Source organism: Danio rerio, chromosome 4 (assembly GCF_052040795.2).
Source record: "Danio rerio strain M-AB ecotype USA chromosome 4, GRCz13ab, whole genome shotgun sequence".
NCBI lineage: Eukaryota > Metazoa > Chordata > Actinopteri > Cypriniformes > Danionidae > Danio > Danio rerio.
Window position 1 is genome coordinate 61511416 of NC_141024.2, and position 23585 is coordinate 61535000.

Below are 23585 nucleotides of genomic sequence, written 5' to 3' on the forward strand. Positions count from 1 at the left end.
GTCACCTGCCCCTTGTGCACAAAATAGAACAACGGCACCGTTTTACAACCCCGGGATTGAACCAGGGACCTTTAGATCTTCAGTCTAACGCTCTCCCAACTGAGCTATTTCATCTGCCTTTTCACAAATATCCTGCAGCATTCATGTCTGTGAGACTAAGCAGAATCCTGAAATGCCTCTGAGGCCTTAAAGGGTAAAAGTTTGGCCAGTACGGGGATCGAACCCGCGACCTTGGCATTAATAGCACCACGCTCTAACCAGCTGAGCTAACCGGCCACTTTCTGCCATGTTTGCTCAAAAGCTCAGAGTAACTGTCATTTTCTTCAAGAGATAAGAATGCTATTCCAGCTTTTTTTGTGCGGTGCTGGTAAAAAAACAAGGTCCCACCAAGATTTGAACTCGGATCGCTGGATTCAGAGTCCAGAGTGCTAACCATTACACCATGGAACCTCAAGTCTTCTGCTTGGTGCTGCTCGGGCTAAAGAGAAAATAATGTAAAATACAAAACGGCCTTGCCAGAAAGTAGCAGAATGTCAATACAAGGCAGTGCCAATGTGCATTGATTTCTGAGTAACTCGTCATTCGGCATGCAGGGCTCCTCACACGTTTACTGGAGCAGGACCAGGTAGGGCCTTCAAAAGAAAAGCGCACTATTCCAGGCATTTTGACGACTAAACGGCAGGCAGGGCAAAGAGGCCACCACAGAGCAAATGTGATCTTTTTTTTCTATTTTGACCACGTGGAAAATCGCCTATTATTGATTGCTTTGAGGGGAATTAGCTCATGGTTAAGCGCTCGCTTTGCATGGGAGAGGTAGCGGGAACAATGACTGCATTCTCCACCTCTGTTTTCATGCCTTTTTACATTGGCTTTTATTGCAAAGCTGGTGGCACCTTGAGGGTTAAAAGCGAAACTACTTACGTCAGCTTTGCCGGTTTCTGTGTAGTACATATCATTGCAACCCTTCAGAAGCCCTATCAAGTCACAGTTTTCTTTTATTCAGCAGCGTGTCCGCAGTGGGACATCAAAGCGCTAAATACATAGCATTATAGAGTGCTGTCGATCAGGCCATTGGAATCATCGCCAGAAGCAACGTGACCATCTGGGAGGAAGATAGTGTTTTGGTCAAGTGGAAGCAGGTGGACTTAAGGGTGAAGCAGCTAGGCTTTTTGGATGACTTTCAGTCACCTGACCCTTGTGAACAAAATAGAACAACATCACTGTTTTGCCGAAACCCAGGATCGAACCAGGGACCTTTAGATCTTCAGTTTAACGCTCTCCCAACTGAGCAATTTCAGCTGCCTTTTCACAAGAATCCTGCAGCATTCGTGTCTGTGAGACTAAGCAGAATCCTGAAATGCCTCTGAGGCCTTAAAGGGTAAGAGTTTGGCCAGTACAGGGATCGAACCCGTGACCTTGGCGTTATTAGCACCACGCTCTAACCAGCTGAGCTAACCGGCCACTTTCTGCCATGTTTGCTAAAAAGCTCAGAGTAACTGTCATTTTCTTCAAGAGATAAGAATGCTATTCCAGCTTTTTTTGTGCGGTGCTGGTAAAAAAACAAGGTCCCACCGACATTTGAACTCGGATCGCTGGATTCAGAGTCCAGAGTGCTAACCATTACACCATGGAACCTCAAGTCTTCTGCTTGGTGCTGCCCGGGCCAAAGAGAAAATAATGTAAAAAACAAAAAAAAAAAAGAAAACGGCCTTGCAAGAAAGTAGCAGAATGTCAATACAAGGCAGTGCCAATGTGCATTGATTTCTGAGTAACTCGTCATTCGGCATGCAGGGCTCCTCACACGTTTACTGGAGCAGGACCAGGTAGGGCCTTCAAAAGAAAAGCGCACTATTCCAGGCATTTTGACGACTAAACGGCAGGCAGGGCAAAGAGGCCACCACAGAGCAAATGTGATCTTTTTTTTCTATTTTGACCACGTGGAAAATCGCCAATTATTGATTGCTTTGAGGGGAATTAGCTCATGGTTAAGCGCTCGCTTTGCATGGGAGAGGTAGCGGGAACAATGACTGCATTCTCCACCTCTGTTTTCATGCCTTTTTACATTGGCTTTTATTGCAAAGCTGGTGGCACCTTGAGGGTTAAAAGCGAAACTACTTACGTCAGCTTTGCCGGTTTCTGTGTAGTACATATCATTGCAACCCTTCAGAAGCCCTATCAAGTCACAGTTTTCTTTTATTCAGCAGCGTGTCCGCAGTGGGACATCAAAGCGCTAAATACATAGCATTATAGAGTGCTGTCGATCAGGCCATTGGAATGATCGCCAGAAGCAACGTGACCATCTGGGAGGAAGATAGTGTTTTGGTCAAGTGGAAGCAGGTGGACTTAAGGGTGAAGCAGCTAGGCTTTTTGGGTGACTTTCAGTCACCTGACCCTTGTGCACAAAATAGAACAACATCACTGTTTTGCCGAAACCCAGGATCGAACCAGGGACCTTTAGATCTTCAGTTTAACGCTCTCCCAACTGAGCAATTTCGCCTGCCTTTTCACAAGAATCCTGCAGCATTCGTGTCTGTGAGACTAAGCAGAATCCTGAAATGCCTCTGAGGCCTTAAAGGGTAAAAGATTGGCCAGTACGGGGATCGAACCCGCGACCTTGGCGTTATTAGCACCACGCTCTAACCAGCTGAGCTAACCGGCCACTTTCTGCCATGTTTGCTAAAAAGCTCAGAGTAACTGTCATTTTCTTAAGAATGCTATTCCAGTTTTTTTTGTGCGGTGCTGGTAAAAAAACATTTGAACTCGGATCGCTGGATTCAGAGTCCAGAGTGCTAACCATTACACCATGGAACCTCAAGTCTTCTGCTTGGTGCTGCCCGGGCCAAAGAGAAAATAATGTAAAAAACAAAAAAAAAAAAGAAAACGGCCTTGCCAGAAAGTAGCAGAATGTCAATACAAGGCAGTGCCAATGTGCATTGATTTCTGAGTAACTCGTCATTCGGCATGCAGGGCTCCTCACACGTTTACTGGAGCAGGACCAGGTAGGGCCTTCAAAAGAAAAGCGCACTATTCCAGGCATTTTGACGACTAAACGGCAGGCAGGGCAAAGAGGCCACCACAGAGCAAATGTGACCTTTTTATTCTATTTTGACCACGTCGAAAATCGCCAACTATTGATTGCTGTGAGGGGAATTAGCTCAAATGGTTAAGCGCTCGCTTTGCATGCGAGAGGAAGCGGGAACAATGACTGCATTCTCCACCTCTGTTTTCATGCCTTTTTAAAGCGAAAAGGTTTAAAGTGAAACTCTCCTGATTTAATCATCACCAGAAGCGACGTGACCATCTGGAAGTAAGATAGCTTTTTGGTCAAGTGGAAGCAGTTGGACTTAAGGGTGCAGCAGCTAGGCTTTTTGGGTGACTTTCGGTCACCTAACTCTTGTGCCCAAAACTGAAAAACAACACTACTTTTCCGAACCCTGGTTAAATACATAGCATTATAGAGTGCTGTCGATCAGGCCATTGGAATCATCGCCAGAAGCAACGTGACCATCTGGGAGGAAGATAGTGTTTTGGTCAAGTGGAAGCAGGTGGACTTAAGGGTGAAGCAGCTAGGCTTTTTGGGTGACTTTCAGTCACCTGACCCTTGTGAACAAAATAGAACAACATCACTGTTTTGCCGAAACCCAGGATCGAACCAGGGACCTTTAGATATTCAGTCTAACACTCTCCCAACTAAGCTATTTCAGCTGCCGTTTCATAGTTTTTTTGCAGCGTAGACGTGTGTAAGACAGAGCAGAGCCCTTAAATGCATCTGAGGCCTAAGGGGGTAAGAGCTTGGCCAGTACAGGGATCGAATCCACAACCTTGCCGTTATTACCACCATAGTCTAACCAGCTAAGCTAACCGGCCACTTCCTGCCTAAAGCACTAGAAAGCCCAGAGTAAATGTCATTCCCTGGCCTTCAAGAGATTAACATTCTATTCCAGCTTTTTTTGTGCGGTGCTGGCAAAATAACAGGTCCCACTGAAATTTGAACTCAGATCGCTGGATTCAGAGTGGTCACCATTACACCATGGAACCTCAAGCTTGTTGTGTGGTGCTGTCAGAGCTGTAGGGAATGAATTAAAAAAAAAAACGGCCTTGCAGGAAAGTAGCAGAATGTCAATCCAAGGTGGTGCCAATGTGCATTGATTTCTGAGTAACTGAGTCATTCTGAGTCATTCGGCATGCAGGGCTCCTCACACGTTTACTGGTGCAGGAATAGGTAGGGCTTTAAAAGAAAAGCGCACTATTCCAGGCAATTTGACGACTAAACGGCGGGCAGGGCAAAGAGGCCATTACAGAGCAGATGTGATCTTTTTTTTTTTTTTTTGACCACGCCAAAAACTACCAATTTGAATTTTTCTGAGGGGAATTAGCTCAAATGGTAGAGCGCTCGCTTAGCATAGGAAGGGGTCTAATCTTCTCGCTCACTCGCAAGCGAACAAGCCGCAAAAACACGGAAAAATGGGACAAATTTCGCTTGCAGTAGTGTTCGCGGCTTTGTGACTGTGCATAATGTGGTATTTTAGTTGCATATTGCATGTCATTTGTAAATGTCATTTTTTGCGTGCTGGATTCGAACACACGATCTGTGTAACACAATATCCAATCAGTGTCGGTTTTAGCGGAGCCAATCAGCTGCGCTCTTATTGAAATTTTACTGACGTAACACAGGCAATTATATTGATATTACTATTATTATGTGGATGTTGTTCTTAAAAAGCATATTACGTTAATTAAAAATGAATGCAAATGTTTCAATTAAACATATGTACAGTAGGTGAGAGTTCAAAGTGGCTATTAACGCCGCGGCTGGTACCGCCGCCGTTTGAAATAGGTGCCGCTCTGTTTTTAGTGTATGACCGCAGTTTGTGAATGAGCCGCCAGGGGGGGCAAAGGGACGGGATGCGAACGGACAGAAATAGCCCATACAGCTACTGTGCTTGTAAATGATATTAAACAATAAGTCAAAGCATTATAATTCCTTCATTAATCATTTAAAATTTGTTAACACGCTTTATTGTAAACTTTTTAAGTGCAAAGAGGATTCGTTTTGGAAAATAGAATTGAAGAAGTAAAAGACAACTAAAATGAAAGCACAAACATTTAGTACAAATAAGTAGTCTTAAATAAATAAATAAATAAATAAATAAATAAAGCAGCCTAAATATAGAAAGATGTTCAGTGTTTGCTATTTTGATAGGACTAAGACAAGACATTTTCATTTATGTTTTATTTCTGTTTTTATTTCCATTTTCGTTATTGATTATATTTTACTATCTCATTTATGTCTCAACAATTGTACATACACGAATAATAAACGAATAATGAAAATAAATGAATAATGAAAATAGGCCTAAATAAATTATTTATTTAAAGACATTGCCGTACAGTACGTGAAACACTGAGAAAAATAAATTGACCTACCTTAAGCAGATCACTAAAAGTATAATAAAAATATTTTTGCCGCAGGACATAAATTAAGTCTTGCAGGTTTATTTTTAATAATTTAGTTTCAGTTCTGTTCAGTTTTTTTTTTTTTTTTCAAAACGTCAATGTTCTCCTTTAAAGTAGCTATAACTGTTGTTTTTTGTTTTTTTGTTTTTTTTACTTATGGCTCAGTATGTTTTGTATTTTAACTACATATTTAGTCACCTTGCAAATGTGTGTGAAATATAATGCCGCATAACCGCGGAAAAAGAAGAAAAAGCTGTCAAAGGTAAGAGCTAATTCATCAAAATAAGCTATATTAAAATACAGCATTTATGTTAATACAGGCAGAGTGTGAACAAACTCAAGGCTAAGATATGCGCTTGCCTTTTAATGCATTTGCGGCCTTTTTATAGGCTAAAGGCAACTATGTATAATAATGTTTTTTTTTCTTGTTTTTTTTTTTTTTTTTTTTTGTATGGTAAAGGACAATACACATTATGTTATTGATGTAAACTTAGGCTAAAACTTACCATTGATAAACGTGACCTACCTCAAGCAGATCACTTAAAGTATAAAAAAATAAAGTAGGCTATATATATATATTCTTAATAAACTTCACAGCCACAAATATAAAAACAACTTGTATTAAAACTGGGCGAGGATTAGAAAGAATACGATGCTTGTTATATATAATTTAAATTTTGATTCCAATTTCTGCAAGCACATTTTTTCACTCGCTACTCTGCCAGAAACTTCGCCGCCGGAGAGCACCTCAATAATGTAAACATTTGTTTAAAGATGGAGCGCAAGATGTGCCGAGTGGCAACATGTGAAGAATGATGGCAAAGCTAAGTGTGATTATTGTAATAAACTAAGTTATAAAGCAGAGTCCCGACCAACAGGACTAAGCATATGCGGTTGGCTCATTCTTCACGAATATAGAATTAAAATAATGGCGCGTTAGGTTCACTAAGCAGCGCATTCTCTCCGCCTCATCGTTTAACCAGCGGGACACGCTGCTGAAGCAGGAGAGACACTCCGTCATTCATAATCTTAGCTGATGTATCGGAGTCGAAAGAATATATCAAAGAGGAATTTTCTTTTAACAGTCCCGATATGTTTAATCTTTTTATTTTCGTGTCATTTCTCTTCAGCAAATTAGATATTTTTTAAAGCTGCTTGATTCTTTTAAAACCGAAAGCAGAGCCCGTGGTGTTTTTCCATAAGATACTCCTTTATGAATGTTTTAATTTTTTATTAAAGTCTTTAATGTGCTTTTTGATAGTTTTATTTTATTTCAAGCAGCATCTAAATGCGAATTTATCCTCAAAACTTGGCATGAGAGCGATGCAAGTCATGTGTGGCATAATTGCCTTTTTTCCCTGCGCGTGCGAGATCAATTTCTGATCTTTTTGCAACTAAAATGAAAGCATAAACATTCAGTACAAATAAGTAGTCTTAAATAAATAAATAAATAAATAAAGCAGTCTTTTAACCTAAATATAGAGAGATGTTCAGTGTTTGCTATTTTGACAGGACTAAGACAAGACATTTTCATTTATGTTTTTATTTCTGTTTTTACTTACATTTTCGTTTTCGTACATTTAAAGTAGCTATAACTGTTGTTTTGTTTTGTTTTTTTACTTAATGGCTCAGTATGTTTTGTATTTGAATTTGACGCGTCAGAAAAAAAACTGCTGAATCTCTGCAAATATTTGGTTAACTTATAAAACAAATGTATGGTTTAGTGATGTTAGTAATGCATAGAAAAATGCAAAGCAGAATTATTAAAGTTATTATTTCATTGATCTGAACATAACCATTTATAATATAATTACTAACCCGTCGTCTAAAATATTAAAATAATAAAATAGTCTATTATTTTATTCATGGCTAGAGCTTGATTAAATTGATTAACAAGCCATGTGCTTTTGTTTGTTTGTTCTCGGTACTGGGTATACGCAAAACATTTTCTAAAATGTCAAGCAGTATTTGTCTATAGCTTTAATTAATTCAAAATATTAAAAATAACAATAATAAAATTATAAAAATACAAAGATAAATAGAGCAGCATTTTGCTAATTATAATAGTCCTTTATATTTATATACATGTGTTTTTGCATATTCGTTATTTCACTTGATGCATTCGTTATTTAATGTTTGAATACTGAAATAAAAAGCCATCGTTTAAAAGGTTATTTCACCATCAAAATGTAGCCTGTTATATGTATCATTAACGTTTTATATAAAACTGCTGTGCAGTGTAAATGGGACCTTAATACAGTTTAAAGCGAAGTTGTCTGTAAGGATGATGGGCATGGCATGTCTATTGTTGTGGCTCGCGTTGTGAATATTAGAAAATAACTGTCGGGTGAAGGCTTTATGGTCGTGCGGAATTGTCTGCTGCAGTCATGGCTCAGCAGGCAACACCCTATTCAGCTAGGCTAGGTTCTGTGTTTTTACGTACAAATATATTCGTTTTGGCGAATGCTAGAGCGTAATACAGATATTTTAAATAACAAGTAGTTCAGTCCAGAAGTTGTTGTGCATAGAAACATTCATTTTCATAAGGCCCCATTTGCGGTTTGGTTTTAAAACGCATAGGTTTTGCTACGGTTACGCCATCCGTCCTCGGGAGTTTTGGATTTTGTGTAACCATGTTTGTGGAAAACACTTGAGGGAGGAGACATACCCCTTCCCCCATCTCATAACCAAAAGCTTGTCTTTCAGGTGTTAATGGGCATCGTGAGACCGAAGTCATGTCGCATTTCCACTGTCGGCCTATAGCTCGCAGCGCGTAACGCAAACCCAGCCCCTAGAACGTCCCCCGACTGTTGGCATCGTGCATCCGTTAATAACTCGGTAGAAAATGTATTTTATAACATCCTCATTTAGACACAGTCAAACATTCAGCCCAAATGCACTGGAGAGACCTGAAACGTGTTCCCAAAAATGCTCTGTTTGCACGATTTGATTATTGTCATCATATCCAAATACTTTATAAATAATATTCTAAACCTTCTCTGGTGTTTATTGTTTTTAGAAAATATCTAAAATCTTTTAAAAGAAAATATCTTGAAAATAAAAGTTTGATTTGGCTTTAACGGTTTTTTTATGTATAGGCCTACCTAAACTGTTATAGCTTGCTTTTGCTTGTTTTATATTGGTTTGTTTATTTAATGCGATTTTATTATATCCGATAATGTAATTCTTTAAATTATATTTCAATGTGGCTTAGGCTTATCAATATATGACACTTGTTTTGAGTCTACAAAAGGTAATTTGTAAAGTTTTATGTCTTTCTGTTGTATTCATATAGTGTATTATCTGCAAAATAAATAACAAAAAGAAAGAAGCCGCTAGCAGCATCCACAGAGCTGTGAAGAGAGCGCTCATTTGCTCGGTCTCTCACACACAACCTTTATGTCTGCTGTGTCTTTAATATGGTGTGTAGATTATTATGCGTTATTGAAACATCAAGGGGGACGCAGCAAAATCACTTATAAATTAAAATTGTATTATTCTATGCAACAGCCTTACATTTAAAACGGAAACATAAGGGCGATTATAAGCAAAAAGACCTCAGCCTATAAGTCTAGATGTTTTCTTTTCCTTTTTTATTTATTTGTTTATTTGTTTGGCGCATGTGTGCGATAGAAAAACTAGTGTAATTACGGCAAGCCATCTTTCCCAGATCGGGGCAAATTCCTTTCACTCCGTCCCGAAGCCCCAGCTGGCCCTCCTGCCATCCACTGCGTAAAACATATGCTGGATAAGTTGACGGTTCATTCCGCTGTGGCGATCACAGACTAATAAAGGGACTAAACCGAAAAGAAAATGAATGAAGAATGAATGAATAAATTAATAATAATAAAATAAAAATAAGGTAATAATAAACACAAATGCCGCGTAAGCGGCCTTTTTTTTAGAGATGGTACATTTGAATTGCCTCTTCCCACTTCCCCCACCTCGAAATTGAAAGTTGCAAAGAGAACTATAGCTCATTTACACCTTGATAGCCTCAAAAGCAAAGATCATAGCCCATTTACACATCAACACAGAGCAAGTTTAGCGGAAGAATGTCAAATCAGAATCACGCAGATGAAGCACACCAGCTACTACTATGAAACTATTAAAATTGTTTTGTCATAAATTTGCTTATTTGCAGCAGCTTTTTTTTCGCGCAACAGAAATGCGGCGTTGGGAAGCCGTCAATGAATAAAAACAGGGTCAATAGTGAAATCGGCTTTTCATTGTATCCCTATTACCTATTTCAGTGCATTGAAGGCCTTTTATGGTGTCATCACGATAGAATAGCCTAAGTTATAAATAATTTAAAGAACAAATTTATAAAAACTCACATTACATAAATAAACAATTAAAAATATGTTTAGGTTGTTTATTTAATTGCCCTCGTGATGATGGTGTGCTTTATCATTATGTGCGTTTTACTTATAACTAACCTGATTCAAATGATGGATCTGCGACAGAGAAACTAGGGGTTTTGGGGGACATGCATCACTATATCCTTTTTTTCCCCAAACTGTGCATAGTTCAGCTGCAAGTTACTGTACGTCTTTTTTTGGAAAAGCACCCCATGTCCGCTAGTGCCGCGCGCCTCTTTCTCTGGGCAAAAATGAGTTGATTTTTAAAATAATAAATATATAGATTAATTAAATTTTCAGCAAAAGAGACATTTCTTCATATTTCACTATGCATTTCATCTGATCTTTATAGCTTAATTAAACACATATTGTCAAAACCCACACATAGGCCTATTGTATGAAAATGAAAAGGGCATTTTTTGTTATTATTACACTACTATTTGTTATTTGTTGCCTAGGCTATTTTCACATTTGAGGTGCTTTATTGGCATGACAAGTAACTGTACATTCGTTTTGCCAAAGCAGTGCGGGTCTCACAAACAAGACAGTGCAAAAAGGGCAGTAGTGCAAACAAATATGAAAATAACATATAATAAAAAATGATTAATAAAAATAAAAATAGAATAAAAAATAAAAATATAATAATAAAAATAGATTTTTGATAACATTAAACAGGATAAAGGTAATAATAGTAGCCTATTATCAAAAGTAAGTCCACAAAAAGAGTTCCAGTATTTGTGTGTTGGAGACAGGAGCGGGTATTGGGTGAACACACAGCAGCACACACACTCCCCCAGTAAGATGGGTTCTGTTCGACAGGGACTCAAAGTTGTTTTGTATGTGTTGGATTATCGGGTAGCATTTCTCCCGGATCTCGGAGTATTTAGTGCACTCAGGATATGCAGCTCCGTCTCAATCAGCTGCTGAGGGCACAGCCGCTTCTCCACCGGCAGCCATGTTTTTTTTGTGCCGGCCCGTCTCTACGGCTGGCTGATGTCCGCTGCCCGCTTCTAACATGTTAGAAAATACTGCAAATCAAGCTGTCGGTATCTCCCCGCGGTTGAAATTGTTCGTTATTCGGAAAAAAAGAAGAATAAATATCAGCGCGCAGTAGTTGCTTTCTAGATTATTTAGGCCTATATTCAGCTGTTTTAATCTTGCAATTTTGATAATTAGAGATAATGTCTGTTTTTATCAACTTGTCTGTCATTTATTTCTCATTTGCTACTTATTTTATTAATTTGTTGATGTTAATATACTACATAGTCTTGTATATGCATATCTAAAATCCTTTGGCATTCAAATTTGCTTTGAACTTGAAAGAGAGAAAGAATCGGATTTTACCTGTCAGAGCACATTGCATATGCTTTTTTTGAAATAACATTTATTTAACAAATATTTTAGCACATCGAAAGTAATTAAATTACCTGTCTTTTGATTAAAACCTTTATGCAAAAAGATCAGAAAAAAAGGCAATATGCGACACATGACATGCATCGCTCTCATGCCACGTTTTGAGGATAAATTCGCTTTTAGGTGCTGCTTTGAATAAAATAAAACTATTAAAAAGCACATTAAAGACACTCATAAAATAAAACATTAATAAAGGAGTATCTTATGAAAAAACACCAATTGACGGGCTCTGCTTTCGGTTTTAAAAGAATCAAGCAGCTTTAAAAATATAATTTGCTGAAGAGAAATGACAGAGGAAAAAAGATTGAACATATCGGGACTGTCAAAAGAACATTCCTCTTTGATATATTCTTTCGACTCCGACACATCAGCTAAGATTATGAACGACGAAGTGTCTCTCCTGCTTCAGTGGCGTGTCCAGCTGGTTATAAACGAGGAGGCGGAGAGAATGCGCTGCTTAGTTTCGGCTCGATATATTTAAATAAAAACTAACAACGAGCTGCTTATAACGCTCAAAAAGTTAAACTCAAATGCACAACCCTTGTTGCTGGCACCTGCGGGATGCACAATGAACCTAACGCGCCATAATTTTAATTCTATATTCGTGAAGAATGAGCCAACCGCATATGCTTAGTCCTGTTGGTCAGGACTCTGCTTTATAACTTATTAGTTTATTACAATAATCACACTTAGCTTTGCCATTGTTCTTCACCACATAGCCACTCAACACATCTTGCGGTCCATCTTTAATGTTTAGATTATTGAAGGTGCTATTGACGTTTTGAGAAAAAAATTAATAGTACTGAAACTAAATTATTAAAAATAAACTTGCGGGACTTCATTTATGTCCTGCGGCAACATTATTTTTATTACACTTTAAGTGATCTGCTTGAGGTAGGTCACGTTTATCAATGGTAAGTTTTAGCCTAAGTTTACATCAATAACATAATGTGCATTGTCCTTTACCATACAAAAACAAAAAAACAAAAAACATTATTATACACCAGTTGCCTGTAGCCTAAGGCCGCAAATATTTTTAAATGCATTAAAAGGCAAGCACATATCTTAGCCTTAGTTTGTTCACACTCTGCCTGTATTAACATAAATGCTGTATTTTAATATAGCTTATTTTGATTAATTAGCTTTAACTGACAGCCTTTTCTTCTTTTTCCGCGGTTATGCGGCATTATATTTCACACGCATATGCAAGGTGACTGAATATGAAATTAAAATACAAAACATACTGAGCCATTAAATAAAAACAAAACAAAACCACAGTTATACTTTAAAGCAGAACATTGACGTTTTGAAACAAAAAACGGAACTGAAACTAAATTATTAAAAATAAACCTGCCAGACTTAATTTATGTCCTATTTTCATTATTCATTTATTTTCATTATTCGTTTATTATTATGTAATATAATTGAAACATAAAATGAGATCGTAAATATAATCAACAACGAAAATGTAAATAAAAACGTAAATTAAAAATATAAATGAACATGTCTAGTCTTAGTTCTATCAAAATAGCAAACACTACATCTCTCTATATTTGTACTAAAAGACTGCTTTATTTATTTATTTATTTATTTATTTATTTATTTATTTATTTAAGACTAATTATTTGTACTGAATGTTTGTGCTTTCATTTTAGTTGTCTTTCATTTCTTCAATTCTATTTTCTAAAACGAATCCTCTTTGCACTTAATAAGTTTACAATAAACCAGGTAAAAAAAAATTAAATGTAAGTTGAGGTGATCGCAAGTTCACAACTGTGAGGTGATGTGCTCTACCGGCATGATAATCTATATTATTTTGCTGTTTTTCATATGCGCACGTTTAAGATTTGAGATTATAACATTGCCATGATAGTCAAAGAAATCAAAACATTATTTTCACCCCAACGCAATTTAATCGGGCACTGAAGGCTAATAACTTAATTCTTATATTTGCTTTTTGACTTCTCACCATGTATCTTTTCTACAGCATAGTATAGTGTAAGAGCATGTCTATTACCAGAAAAACTAAATTAAAATTATATTTTAATTGAACACATCACATCACATACAGTAAGTTACGCCTACAGAACAGTCTGTTTAGCATTGTGAAAAGGCAAAGCTGAATATCTGTGGTTAAAGTGCCACCCAGCGGTCAAATGCTGCTGGCGCATCAAGTACCGCTGTCGCCGCGGCATGAATGGCGGCACAAGGAACACATTGAAGTAGTAACATCTGTATGTATAAGAACTGTTTGGTGTGGTAATGTAATGTTTTTTTTTAAATACTCACCATGCAGGTCCTTAAAAACCCAGTGATTTCCTCACATAGATACACAGAGCATGAACAACAGTGACACACTTGATGTGCACATCATGGAACTCCTATAACGATAAAAAGAAAACTGTATATAATTGAACTCTAAATGTTAAACTATATAATCATATATACAAAACCAGACAAATACAAAAAGAGTGTTCAAAATGTTTTAGTGGTGTAGTGTTCAAAGTTCATTTGAATCATCAAATTTTTCAAACTTTTAATAAAATTTTAGCCTATAAAATGCACAACAATATTTTTACCTGTTCATCATGGATTCTTAGGATTTCATTTAAAGTATCTGATATCTTCCCGGTTCTGGCTGCCTTCTATCTGAACAGGGTCATTAGGCTAGGAAGGTGTTGGTCAAGCTCAGAGTAGAATGTGTTGGGCAGGTTCTGGTTTTCCGTTGGAACTCTGCATACACCTAAATCTTAAAACAATGACAGACAGGGAACACAGCCATATTCATTATGTGAACCTGGTTAATCTACTACCCCCTCAAACAAACAAGCCCCTGAATGTGGTATATGTTATCAAGAAAGCAATAACAGAAAAAAGTGTTACCCCATTACCTCAGATTCCATCTTAAGCCAACAACCTAAAAAAAAAAAAAACGAGATTAATGTTAGATAGTGTATATTTATCCAGTAATGAAATATGTAAAGCCTTTAGGAGTTTTTAAATCATTAAATTAAATTGAAAAGTTATTTATGTTGATGTAACCCCAAACAAAAAGGGGACTACTATATAATAGACAGTTGTGGCTGTTAAATGTTAAGCCGGAATGTGATTGTTGTGGACTACATCACTGTTTTATCTCTAAACAGATGTCATCAGTCAAAACTAAAGTGCAACAGTTATATATTATTTTTCCATACTAGACTTAAAATATATTAAACTGTTTAGACACATTTCTACAATGACACTTGCTCTTCAAGTCCCCAGTTTGTATCAACGGCACACCAACACATTGTGGAAAGTATGTTTTCCAAGTTATATCATTTTTAAAGGGCCATGACACCCCCCACTTTCGGTTAAAGTCTACTTCAGATTTTTTTCAAAAGATGCATGATAAATGGGCGTGGCCAGCAGGGGAGAACGTAAGCGAACAACTGTTGTTGTCAGTTAGCTCACAAAATGAGACAAACCGTGAGGAGACGCTTGAGTTTATAGTTCACAAAGTTAAAATGCAAAGAAATGAACAGTGATTTAATGCCCTGCTACATTTGTTATTCGTTATTTCATATACACATAACCACAATTTATATCATAAAGATAAGTGTGTTCAGGTAAACCCTATAAATGAGGACTTCTCCCTCAATCCCCGTATCCAGCAGACTCAGTGCAGCAGGTCTCCTGACCTGTCTATTTTAACCGTTAACCCTGCTGGTAATCTGGAGGATTTAGGCAAACACAGCAGCACGGCAATGTGTCTGAATGTGAACGAACTCCTGATAAAAGACAGCGTCCGCTATTCTCTAATTCTCGTGCTGCTCTCCCGACAAAAATGCTTGCAGCACACAAACAGCTTTGCTGTATGATCGGCCCTGACAAGATCGCGGGGGAAAACATGCAACAAACCCCGTGGATCATGGAAACAAACGCATATGAGCCTTCATGAACGGCTAAAAACTGTTGGTCTGTGTCTCAGCTCGGGCTTGACTCTGGCAGGTCTGATGAATAATTAAGCAGCCGGCTCTTCTCATAGGATAAGAAAACTCCGCTATGAATAATAATGAGAAACCGACGCGTCATCATTGCACTTGCAGTTCTGCGCTACGTCACCGATTTTGATCCAGCCCCAAAAATCATTTTAAACCCGGAAGCTGAAATTAGCTGACAAAAGCTCAAAATTATTCAGTTTTCCCCACAATTAAAGCTGACAGGTGCTAACTTTGTCTTAACTGATGTTCAACACACACAAATCTGTTAATATATTAAAAAAAAGTTCTCCAGGGTGTCCTGAACCTTTAACACAGCAGACAAAAGCTGTGTCTCATTTCAGAGGCTGCATCCGCCGAATGATGCATTCGAAGTGCGATGCGTAATCGTGGCGCGCCGAAGGCTGTTTCATTAAAAAAAAATTCAAACGCAGCCTCAAAAATGCGTCCTTCACTTCCCACGTAACGAAGTATACAACCGGTGGATCCTTCGCGGCCTCGAACATCCCAAGATTCATTGCTTTTACTTTTATTTAACTCGTTAATTGCTCTTTTTATTTCTTCCTCGTTTATTTGTTCATCACATTCCTTTTTTTCTATCTCTCCTACTGTTGTTTTTATTTGTTTTAATAAGTCTGCTTTGTCCTCCTCTATCACACCCTCTGCACTAAATAACTTGTCATAGTAATTTTTAATTTCTTCCAATATTCCCTCATTTGTATCTATAACTACACGATCATCTCTTTTTAATTCATTAAATGTTTTGGCTTTACTTCGACTTTTTTCCAAGTTAAAGAAAAACTTTGTACACTTTTCTCCTTCCACAGTATGTTTGGCTTTGCTTCTTAATCTTGCCCCTTCATATTTTTTTCCTTCTATCTCTTTTATTATTCCTTCAAGCTCTTTAATTTTTTGTATATCTTTCTCATTCTTATTCAACTCAATATCTAATTGCTCTTTTGCATCTCTCTCCTTCTTTCTCCTAATGTTCTGTATTAATTTGCAATATTTTATCGTATACTTTTTTATTAAATATTTAACATTTTCCCACCATAATCTTTTATCCTCTGTGTATATTTCATTTTTCTTTTCTTCTTCTATTAATCTTTGAATATTTTAAATATAGTTTTCATTTTTTAAAACATCTGTATTTAAAATCCACACTCCTGGCCCTCTTTTCACTTTACTCCAGTCTAATTGCATAAAAATTGGTTTGTGGTCACTTAAACTAGTCTCCGCATATTTAATATTTCCAATAAAATTCTCAATACTCCTTGTGCATAAAATAAAATCAATTCTTGTTTTACACATAAAATTCCCCACTAATTGTCTTCTTGAGTACTCTTTCTTTTTTTCATTTCTTTCTCTCCAAACATTAATCATATTGTTTTCTTCCATTAATAATTTCAATTCCCCTCTTCCTTTATTTTTTTTAAAAACCATTCCTTCTGCCATTTCCAATTTGCTGAACACAGTGTTAAAATCCCCCATCATAATAACTTCTTTATGTTGTTTTATCAGATTATTTAAACCGTTAAAATACTCTACCTTTTGCTTCTCTTCTGTTGGTGCATGAACATTGATCATAATTATTGTTTTTTCTTCAGACTTCATTTCAAATACTAAACATTTCCCTTCATTGTCATTGTATATTTTCTTGCACGTCACCCCACTTTTTTCTTTAATTAAAACTGCAACCCCTCTTCCTAGTCTACCATCACCATTACTGTATAAAATTTCTCCATTCCACATTTTTCTTATTTCATTCATTCTCTCATCTTTCCAATTTGTTTCTTGTAATAAAATAACATCCTCATTCCTACACATTTCAATAACTTTATCAAATTTTCTAACATCTGAAAGTCCTCTGGCATTAAAAGTGACAAATCTTAAAAGCATTAAAATAATAAAAATATTTTTAAAACCCGTCATTTCAGTTCATTTCCAAAGTCTCTTAAAAGTTCAAATCTGTTTTTGTCAACTGTCTCTTTAAAAAGTTGTTTCCTTCTGTTAGCTTGTAAATTTGGTGTTACCTTTAATGTTCTTCTTCTTCTCCTTGTCTCTGGTTTGGTCAAGTTTGTTTCTTCTTCTTCTTCACTCTTTTTTCCTCCCACCTCCATTCGCTCTTCATCCTCTTCATTATCTAGATCCACAAATTTAAAACTTGTTGTTTCCTCCATGTTTGAACTAGTTTTGTCGCCTTTTTCTGCATCTGTCTGTTCATCAACCTTCTTGTTTCCGTCCTTCACCTGGACCATCTCACATTGAATAGTCTCTGTTTCCTCCATCTGTGTCTGCTCCTCCTTCCTCTCCTGTGCTTGCACTTGTTCTTCATTGTTTTGTTGTTGTTGGTTTTCAGTACGTTTACTTGTGATGTCTTTCTCCTTTGGCCGTACTGTTGTGTCTTCTTCATTCTCCTTGCTGTCTTTTTCATGCACCTGCCCGTTCACATGCTGCTCTTCCTCTTCCTCCTCTATCCAACATTCACACTTGTTTAAAATGGCTCTGCAATCTGGGCACACCACTGCATTGCAGTGCTTCATAAAATGCCCCCTCTCCTCACACTTGTAGCACTTAAATTCAGGGCAGTCTTTCATCACATGTTCTGGGCTCATGCACAGCCGACAAGTCTTCACCTGGTGGCTGTGCATCACCCTGAAATATTGTGCGCCATCCTCTGTTTCTATTTTTGTGCTGTAAGGGAGGGAAACAACTTCTTTTGGAAAACAAGCTTTAACATACTTTGTCCCGTCTTCAATGGTTGTGCCCGGATAGCAGCGCCTTCTAATTTTTGAAATGGGTACAACACCCCAGCCTTCCAATTTCTCTATTATTTTATCATCAGCAATGTAAACAGGCAGGTGCATGAAAGAGACAACATATTCTCTATTTTGCAGTCTTTTAACTTCACAAGTTATTCCATTAATGTCCAATCCATCCATTAAATCCTCCGTATCCTCTTCCTGTTCCATCGTAATTTCATAGTATGTTGTTTGTTTTGGTCTCACTGCTAAGATTTTTCCATATCCAATCTTCTTCTCCACTGCTTTAATCACTTCAGTTGCTCTTACATCTCTTACATTCCCCACACTCACTGTCACAGTTGCTTCTTTTAAATATCTTCTTTTTGAAAAATCCTTACTTATTCCTTTTCCATCTCGTTGTCCTTTAGCCAGTCCATTGTCTTCATTGTCTCGTACACCGTCCGCCATTGCCATGTCTGTTCCAGGTTGTCCGTCCATTTTAAGCAAAAAAAGAAAAAAATAAATCCTCCCAAACAGCACGGGCTGTCGGGAGGATTAAAAGAAAAAACCAAAAAGAAAGAAAAAGAAAAACTGCTGAAAAAAGTTAAATCAAAAGCAAAACAAACAAACGAAAAACATGTGGTGAGCCTTCCTCACCACACTGACACTGCAGTCACACACTTCCTGACACACACTACTCACTAGCGCCCTCAGGGTGGTATGGCCGCAAGCGCGAGAGGCTGTCAAGAGCACCAGGGACCGAGCGCAGCTCAGCTGGCATCGACACAGCACCGACAGAAACAATGCCCTTGAAGGCGAGAAAAAATAATGGCAGCGAAGCTGTGACACGGGGAAGTGTATCAGCTGCCAAATGAAGGACTTCGAAAAGCTTACAGCACCTGGTATTCCCAGGCGGTCTCCCATCCAAGTGTAACAAGTGTACTATATTAATTTATTATTGGACCAGACAATAAAACCAGAAGATTACAAGGTAAGTAAAAGGGGGTGGGGGTGAAACTGAGCAATAACCAAAGACAAACTGTTGTTGAATGTTTTAAATACAAAAATAATTTTACTTTAGATTGTATGAATTTTTTCCTTTTCGTATTTGTCTTAGTAAAAAATACTTACATCAGTAACATAACTATTTATACACAACCCCAGGGTGCACCCACTTTACAATTATTTTAAATCAAACACAAATCACAATAAATGAATTCAAGTGAAAACAAAAGAAACCATAAAATAACACAAATAAATCAGTGTCGTTGTTCACTCTGAAATTGGTGAAATCAGTTCAATTCAGATAAAGTTCTAATTTTTACCTCCAAGAAAATCAGTCCTTAGAGCTGTATTTAAAAATCGCAGTCCAATAAAGGAATTAACTTTTTAGCAAATTCTTACTTTATCAGGTGAAATGAGGATAAATTGAAATATGTGTACTTCACAATTTTCCAGGTCGACGTAGGAGGCTCGCCATCAATACAAAGAATCCAGTGAAACTGGGAAAATGTCCTCAGAAAAAAACCTGGCCTGATCACAGACCAGAATTCATAAATAAGTTTAATATGTTCAAAATAATTTCAAAAACATACAAAATATACAACACTTGGAACAAATAAAACACATACACACACATGTATACCATAAAATGAGCTAATATAATGGCATACCTGTCAAATTTGCGATGTCTACATCACTCTATGGTCTTCTCACACACACGCGATTGCAAAATGGCGTGAGCGCACAGTAAACGCAATGCAACATGCAGTCTGACTTCAACACACTCTTAAACACACTAAATAACAACTATTTTGCAGGTACAACTTGATTTAGTACAAGTACAATCACTTTTAAACTGTTTGGGAATCATAACATACTGTATTTTATTCTTTTTGTTCAAGTTTGCTCCTCTATTAATCTTCCAACCGGTCTCGTCTCTGCTCTCTCTCTCTCTGTGGCAAGCTGGAAGGGGCGGAGCTAACAACCCGCTCTTACGATTGGTTGTTACTTTACCTCAAACTACATTTGTATACATGAATTTTATTTCGTTTATCATATTTATAAAGACTTGTAAATATAATAATAATATGATTATACTGCTCTAAATAATATTATAAATAATTATTTAACTATTTTACTAGGGTTACATATGTTTCTGCGACTATTGTCGGTAAGATGACTTTCAGTTTTGCCATATGAACGACAGAGCATAAGAACGACAAGAATGGGATTCGATGGACTCGGCCACCTCGTTATGTATGTACTCACTTTCCGGATATGGGCTGGACTATAGGATTTCTGTATGTATTTGCTGCTATTTTCGGTAAAGATGACGTTAAATTTTGCAACAACATCCTTCAAAACGATAAGAGCGTGCGAGTAAAACACCTTCCACGGAAGCACCGGCCTCTTTCAAACGCCAGAGCATTCGAATGACAAGGATGGGATTCGATGGACTCTTCCACCTCGTCATGTATGTACTCACTTTCATGATGGGGGCTGGACTATGGCATATGTTTGTATTTTCAGCTATTTTCGATAAAGTTGACATAAAATTTTGCAACAACATCCTTCAAAACGCTTAAAGAGTGAGAGTACTTCTACAGAAACACCATGATCTCTCAAATGCCAGAACATGAGCGACGAGGATGGGATTCGAAGCCACGCGTGCAGAGCACAATGGATTAGCAGTCCATCACCTTAACCACTCGGCCACCTCGTCACATACTTTCCTTCTTCACTGGTGGAAGCCGGACTGTGGAACATAATTGTAAATGTATGTTTCTACAACTATTTTCGGTCAGATGACTTTCAGTTTTGCCGTATGAACGACAAAAATGGGATTCGATGGACTCGGCCACCCCGTCGTGTATGTTCTCACTTTCCTGTTGGGGGCTGGACTACGGCATTTCTGTATATATTGGCTGCTGTTTTTGGTAAAGATGACGTTAAATTTTGCAACAACATCCTTCAAAACAATAAGAGCGTGCGAGTAAAACACCTTCCACGGAAGCACCGGCCTCTTTCAAACGCCAGAGCATTCGAACGACAAGGATGGGATTCGATAGACCCTTCCACCTTGTCATGTATGTACTCACTTTCATGATGGGGGCTGGACTATGGCATATGTTTATATTTTCAGCTATTTTCGATAAAGTTGACATAAAATTTTGCAACAACATCCTTCAAAACACTTAAAGAGTGAGAGTAGTAGTACAGAAAAACAATGATCTCTTGAATGCCAGAACATATGAGCGACGAGGATCGGATTCGAACCCACGCGTGCAGAGCACAATGGATTAGCAGTCCATTGCCTTAACCACTCAGCCAGCTCGTCACATAATTTCCTTCTTCTCTGGTGGAGGCCGGACTGTGGAACATAATTGTAAATGTATGTTTCTGCAACTATTTTCAGTCAGATGACTTTCAGTTTTGCCATATGAACGACAGAGCAAATGAACGACAAAAATAGGATTCGATGGACTCGGCCACCCCGTCATGTATGTACTCACTTTCCTGTTGGGGGCTGGACTACGCCATTTCTGTATATATTGGCTGCTGTTTTCGGTAAAGATTACGTTAAATTTTGCAACAACATCCTTCAAAACGATAAAAGCGTGCGAGTAAAACACCTTCCACGGAAGCACCGGCCTCTTTCAAACGCCAGAGCATTTGAACGACAAGGATGGGATTCGATAGACCCTTCCACCTTGTCATGTATGTACTCACTTTCATGATGGGGGCTGGACTATGGCATATGTTTGTATTTGCAGCTATTTTTGAAAAAGTTGACATAAAATTTGCAACAACATCCTTCAAAACAATTAAAGAGTGAGAGAACTTATACAGAAACACCATGATCTCTCAAATACCAGAACATATGAGCAACGAGGATGGAATTCGAACCCATGCGTGCAGAGCACAATGGATTAGCAGACCATCGCCTTAACCACTCGGCCACCTCATCCAGCCTTTCCTTCTTCTCTGGTGGAGGCTGGACTGTGGCACATATTTGTATATGTATGTTTCTGCAACTATTTTCTGTCAGATGACTTTCAGTTTTGCCGTATGAACAACAGAGCAAATGAACGACAAAAGTGGGATTCGATGGACTCGGCCACCCCGTCATGTATGTACTCACTTTCCTGTTGGGGGCTGGACTACAGCATTTCTGTATGTATTTGCTGCTATTTTCGGTAAAGATGACAATAAATTTTGCAACAACATCCTTCAAAACGATAAGAGCGTGCGAGTAAAACACCTTCCACGGAAGCACCGGCCTCTTTCAAACGCCAGAGCATTTGAACGACAAAAATGGGATTCGATGGATTCTTCCACCTCGTCATGTATGTACTCACTTTCATGATGGGGGCTGGAATCTGACATTTCTGTATGTATTTGCTGCTATTTTCGGTAAAGATGACGTTAAATTTTGCAACAACATCCTTCAAAACGCTAAAAGAGTGAGAGTACTTCTACAGAAACACCATGATCTCTCGAATGACAGAACATATGAGCGACGAGGATGGGATTCAGACACACGTGTGCAAAGCACAATGGACTAGCAGTCCATCGCCTTAACCACTCTGCCAACTCATCTCGCTTACACCTTTTTCTCTGGTGGAGGCCGGACTGTGCCACATATTTGTAAATGTATGTTTCTGCAACTATTTTCAGTAAGATGACTTTCAGTTTTGCCATATGAACGACAAGAATGGGATTCGATGGACTCGGCCACCTCGTCATGTATATATTCCCTTTCCTGATGGGGGCTGCACTATAGCATTTCTGTATGTATTTGCAGCTCTTTTCGGTAAAGATGACATGAATTTTTGCAACAACATTCTTTAAAACGATAAGAGCGTGCGAGTAAAACACCTTTCACAAAAGCACCGGCCTCTTTCAAACGCCAAAGCATTTGAACGACAAGGATGGGATTCGATGGACTTGGCCACTTCGTAATAAAATTTTGCAACAACATCCTTCAAAACGCTAAAAGAGTGAGAGTAAAACAAGTTCCACAGAAGCACCAGGCTCTCTCGAATGCCAGGACTTATTAGCGACGAGGATGGGATTTAAAGAGCACAATGGATTAGCAATGCCAGCTGCTGAAGGATTGTCCATCAATATTTCACAAATGTTGAAGATGAGAGCCAATCGGAGCGATTCGCTCCAACATTGTTGCCAATCATGTTGCAGCGCCTGAACATTTGCAGCCTTTTTAAAATTGCAGCAGTCATCAATTGTTTGCATTTCCATTGTTTCTTGGGAATAGCGTTGTGCTGGTAGGAGGAGAAAAACAACAGTGTGTTCTCACTGAAGAGAAAGGGGCATATCACATGAAGGAACATACCACACGAGAGCCACAGTGGCTGTCCCGTAGCTCGCTGTGATCGTATAGTGGTTATTACTCTGTGTTGTAGCCGCAGCAACCCCGGTTCGAATCGGGATCACGGCAGGTTTTTCAAGGTGGTATTGGATTTGCACTCTGTGTTGCCATTCGTAATCTCCAGCCACCTTTTAGTGCAGGCTGTGCTAATGGCACGTCCTGAATGTTTACGTTTCCTAAAGTGTGGAAGACTAGGGATTCGATATGAGAAACAGGATCTATGATGCCAGTATGCTGT

General features: G+C 38.1%; 1 protein-coding gene and 6 non-coding genes across 9 annotated transcripts in view; all 7 read right to left on the reverse strand.

The window, feature by feature from the left end:
• LOC137491040 (uncharacterized) overlaps positions 1 to 18648 on the reverse strand; it is a 48323-nt gene extending 29675 nt beyond the window's left edge. Inside the window, exons 1-5 of one of the 3 annotated variants that reach the window (XM_087250160.1) lie at positions 18107 to 18648; positions 17245 to 17649; positions 14123 to 14148; positions 13811 to 13980; positions 13521 to 13612 (exon numbers count right to left, since the gene is read on the reverse strand). The gene's annotated coding sequence lies outside the window, so the exon portion shown is untranslated. Of the gene's footprint in view, positions 1 to 13520; positions 13613 to 13810; positions 13981 to 14122; positions 14149 to 17244 lie in introns of those variants that run through there. The other 2 variants (XM_087250159.1, XR_015484123.2) reach the window with 2 other exon arrangements.
• trnan-auu (transfer RNA asparagine (anticodon AUU)) lies at positions 203 to 276 on the reverse strand. Its single transcript has one exon. It is a non-coding gene; the product is annotated as a tRNA-Asn (tRNA).
• Positions 379 to 450, reverse strand: trnaq-cug (transfer RNA glutamine (anticodon CUG)). The gene has a single exon. It is a non-coding gene; the product is annotated as a tRNA-Gln (tRNA).
• On the reverse strand, positions 1388 to 1461 carry trnai-aau (transfer RNA isoleucine (anticodon AAU)). The gene has a single exon. It is a non-coding gene; the product is annotated as a tRNA-Ile (tRNA).
• Positions 1564 to 1635, reverse strand: trnaq-cug (transfer RNA glutamine (anticodon CUG)). The gene has a single exon. It is a non-coding gene; the product is annotated as a tRNA-Gln (tRNA).
• Positions 2586 to 2659, reverse strand: trnai-aau (transfer RNA isoleucine (anticodon AAU)). The gene has a single exon. It is a non-coding gene; the product is annotated as a tRNA-Ile (tRNA).
• trnaf-gaa (transfer RNA phenylalanine (anticodon GAA)) lies at positions 3633 to 3705 on the reverse strand. Its single transcript has one exon. It is a non-coding gene; the product is annotated as a tRNA-Phe (tRNA).
• Positions 18649 to 23585: the final 4937 nt, after the last annotated feature.